We start from the raw sequence: 4,500 nt of genomic DNA, 5'->3' as shown, positions 1-4,500 counted from the left end.
CTTTAGCAAACACTAGCTACGTTGTATAATTTTTAAATAAATTAATACCGCTCGAAAATCAGGAATTTATCGAAAATAAGGTGAGACGCTGGCCGTATTTCGACAGTTCTGTGAGTTCTGCTATAATTCTCGTGTAGTTCTGAACGTGTTCTAACGTTGTCCCATTTTATTCTGGCAATAAGCATTATTTATTTATTTTTTAAATAATTCTTATCGCTCGAGAAAGACCCTATTCTCGATAAATTCCTGACTTTTGTGCGTTATTAATTTATTTAAAAATTATACAACATTGCCAATGCCCGGAACTCTTTAGAAATTGTTTTAGTATGCTTAGAACTGCATGTACGAAAAATATTTTATATAAGCCAGAATTCCGAGATTTTCTACAGCGTCTCACCCACATACCTGTAAATGCGTCTTTCTTGGGCGATAAAAATTATTTAAAATATGAATAAATAATGCTTATCGTCAGAACTCTTTAGAATTAAACGTTAGAACACGTTCAGAACTATACGAGAATTATAATAGAATTCACTGTTACCCATGTGTATTGTTTATTTAAGAAAGTGTTTTTATTTTTATCCAATTATCCTTTTGTTGTTGCTCGTAATTTGGCCGCTTGAACATGCATAGGTAAAATAAATTTAATAAGAGTGCAAGAAACATTATAAACTACCATTTTTTTCTCAATATAGTTAATAATATAATTATTGGTATGCATTTAAATATTAAATTTAAAATTTATTATGCAAAGTAAAGGTTTTTAATGTAAGACTTTTTTAGATAGAAAAGCATAGAACGGTGATTTCTATACATTACATTTACGAATTTTAGTTTTTATGTTTATAAATATTTATTTAATTAATTATATTTGCAATCTTTATATATTTATAAGTTTTAAATATATATACATATATATATTTTTTATTTATTTGGTTATAAATATAAAAGTTAAAATTTGTAAATATACAAGTAAATGTGTAACGTATAGTAGGTATAGCGTATCGTCGATTTGTCAACTCGAGACTCGGCGCTCGGCGACACGAGACGTGATACCCGAAATGCGTGACATCGTGGTACAGCCGGCCCGTGCAAAGCGGCAACGTCACAGCTCAAGAGAGACAGCAGATCGTATGTCTGCCCTTCTCTCCCCGCTCGAAGCTTGCCGAGGGCCTAGCGTACACGGACAGAGGAAAGGCTTGCGCGACCAGCATATCCCCTCTATCTGAGTAGTTCGGACACGAACCATAGCATGGATAGGAACCCATGTATCGTTACCCGAGTCCTCTCTGATCGTTACCGAGCGTAACGCCGTAGTTGACGTCCACTTTCTCAGAGGGCAGATTAGGACAGACGTCCCCCGAAGCCGGATGGCCGCTCTCAGGTTTCTCTCTGCTAAAACTTTGTTACGTGCGACGGCCTTAAATGTGCGTTCGCGGAGCGTGCTATTGTCATTCTATCCTTGTTTACATCTAATGAACGAGAAAGATAGAATGATGCAAATCGCCACGGTCGAGGTTTTCAACGAATAATACATGTATACTTAGCGACTAGATGAATACATTATTAATGTCTTAAAATATTCCCTGAAGTTTCCAAATTTCGTACGTACCTTGAAAATGAGGGCTTGGCAAATGATAGATAGATTTATTTAATTTCAGCTATACAAAGCCATGAAATGGACTTGGTTTACAATATACCTTAAACACACTCATACCAACTTTTTTAACTTAACGCGTGACACTGATTCGTATGTATTTGACCGGAAATGAATGTCCGGGAAAGAATCTACCATATGAAATCCTTTGTATTTCGTATGAAGACTTTTAAAGTGCAATTGAAAAGGTTTGTGAGTCATTCGTTTAATTGTAATTAATTAATTATTTTTACACCATGCATTTAGCCGAAATAGATAAATTAATAAAAGTTTTTATACGGAATCGTTTGTATTTTGTATGAAGAGTTACGAAGTGTGATTAAAAAGGTTTGTGAGTCACCCAGATAATTTTAATTAAATATTTATAAACTCGGTAATTAGCCGAAATATAGGTTTTTAGTTATTCATGTTAAAAGAAGAAGGCGCTAGAGTTCCCGAAGGTCCGTCTGCAATCAGAATTAATATGAACGTTTTAAAAATTATTTTATACTGAAATAAATAAATATACAGGCTAATAAGCCTGTAGCTATAAGCGATAGTTGCTAATTAAGTTTGTAAAGATTGTACCAGCTGTGCAGGGTGAAGAGCAGGTTATCTCAAACGCCCTGCCACAACCCAATTAAAAGAGACTCAAATGTCATTACCGCTGAGAAGTACTTTTTGCCATTTAAGTTAGCATGTCAGAGCAACCGGATTGTCCATTGCGTTCCACCTTGAATTTTTTTTACAGTCGTTTATTAGGATTGCCCTACTTTTAAATTGAGCGCTTTTAAATGTATTATTATTAAACTACCGATATCGATATATTATTAGTAATTTAATATTAAAACTTGACAGAGTGACGTAAACTAATTCGCTCATAGTATTATAACAAAGTATTATGCGTTCAAATTCTCGAAAGCTAATAGCTTCTTTACTATGCTCTCTCTTTATGTTGATCGATTCAGATAAAAATCTCCGAAGTCTTTCTTTCTCTCGCGATATTCCTAGAGTAAAACTGTACAAAAGCTCTACGAAATTGGCGATATTTTTCACGGATCTGGTTCGAGTCTCGGCTCTTGAGGAAGGTGCGCATGTAGAAAGAGTACGCCAACACAGTTTATCCTGCTAAATCATGGTTATCAATTCTCTATAAGTTCTGTATTGTACATAAATTATAGAATATCTAAACGTTTCTTTTTTTTCGATGTCCTGTGACATATTGTACAATAGAGTTACAAATAAAGATAAAGCCACACTTTACGTATAATCTAATTCAGTCTTTGCTAATGTTACATAATAACGTGCGAAAGAACTAACAATTAGACTATTTAAGAGGCTATTTAAGAATTTTAATTGATACTGGAAGCATAAAACTGTTCAGCTAGCTTTACACAAGATATTGGTCTTCTTCTTTATGAAATCGTCAAATTATGATTATGATACATTTCTACATTATCACCAGCATCGAATCTAATCTTATTTATCGTGATACTCTTGAGAAACTGTTAATCCATTGTCTTAACTCGATCGCGGCGCAGAACTGCGTCCACCAATATTGTTCTTCTCCCTCCAATCGATTCCCGTAAAAGCTGTCTACATATTGAACAGTCGATACAACGACGGCAGATTAGTCTGAAATTAAGCACACGTTAACAATCACTCTTCTTGCTAAAATCACAATTCTCTTTTCAATCGCATACCTTGATTATGACATACCTGTAGACACGGGAGTCAGATCGTCGGCAGCAGGTATGCCTCTTTCCGACGCCATGGAAAAGAGATTCATGATGGTAGTCGCGCAACAAAATACACACTGCAACTTATCCCTAGGAGTCTTATACACCGATATCACAGCCAATTCAGCCTGCGCCCATGACTAGGGGCATTCGTAATGATAAACTTTTGAAATGCGTAGGTCCCTGTGATTTGAAGTTACGACTTTTGCCAACTTATTGATATGACCGTGAAAAAGCTGGTCCCTATATACATCTCCATCTTTATTTAGATAGAGCGTATTGTGGTATACCCGTGCCATGACGGTTCTTTCCACTACAACTCTCGCCAAATCTAACTGGTTGACGCTTGCCGCTGAAAGTAAGAAGTAAGTTCAGACGTCTCTGAGCACTCCGCTAAGATCAATTGCGAGATAAATAATTATATTCATGTACATTGCCAAATCGGATCGTTGTCCATTTCCACGTGGACCTTCTCTATAAAATTATCCACGAGATCCTGTTTCTCGTCAGCTAGCGTAAGCTTTTTAAACTCTTCGCAGGAGGAAAGCTTTCTTTTTTTTCCAAAAATACCCTCACACAAACGGATACAAGATGATTATTGATAGCATCCCGATCGCACTTAACTCGCACGCATAATCTGAAAAATATTATTATTAAACGGTTAACATCTTACATTTAAACATCTTACATTTACTTATACATTACATACAAAAATGATATTTATATATAAACAGTATCTATCTAAGTGAGCTAATGTCAACAGCAATCCCTGACGACATCTGATTAAATATGCGATATATGGAGATCGCTTTTGATAATCCTCTCGAAGTGATTTGAAGAGCTTTCTACATCCATCGTCATTAAATAGACGCACGCAACGTAAAGTTTCATGAAGATGAGCTAGTTAGACTTAGCTAACTAAGAGCCCCCGCACAAGACTCTCGTATGATAGCGTAGCGTAACTTAATGTGGATCAACGCACAAGAAACGTATCGGTTAGAGCCTCCGCACAAAACTTTCGTATGGTAACGTAACGTAGATCAATGCACAAGAAACGAATTGACGTATAACGCCGTAACCGATACGTTTCTTGTGCGTTGATCTACGTTACGTTACCATACGAAA

General features: G+C 35.8%; 1 long non-coding RNA gene across 1 annotated transcript; it reads right to left on the bottom strand.

The window, feature by feature from the left end:
- Positions 1 to 2,088: 2,088 nt before the first annotated feature.
- LOC112467141 lies at positions 2,089 to 4,012 on the bottom strand. Its single transcript, XR_003042219.1, has 4 exons — positions 3,808 to 4,012; positions 3,356 to 3,727; positions 2,225 to 3,271; positions 2,089 to 2,103 (listed from the first exon to the last, which is right to left on the bottom strand). It is a non-coding gene; the product is annotated as an uncharacterized LOC112467141 (long non-coding RNA).
- Between the last annotated feature and the right edge of the window lie 488 nt (positions 4,013 to 4,500).

Source organism: Temnothorax curvispinosus, unplaced genomic scaffold, assembly GCF_003070985.1.
Source record: "Temnothorax curvispinosus isolate PA1 unplaced genomic scaffold, ASM307098v1 QBEX01016932.1, whole genome shotgun sequence".
In the NCBI taxonomy this organism is placed as follows: domain Eukaryota; kingdom Metazoa; phylum Arthropoda; class Insecta; order Hymenoptera; family Formicidae; genus Temnothorax; species Temnothorax curvispinosus.
Note: the sequence above shows the minus strand (reverse complement) of the source record. Positions and strands in the feature narration are given on the sequence as shown.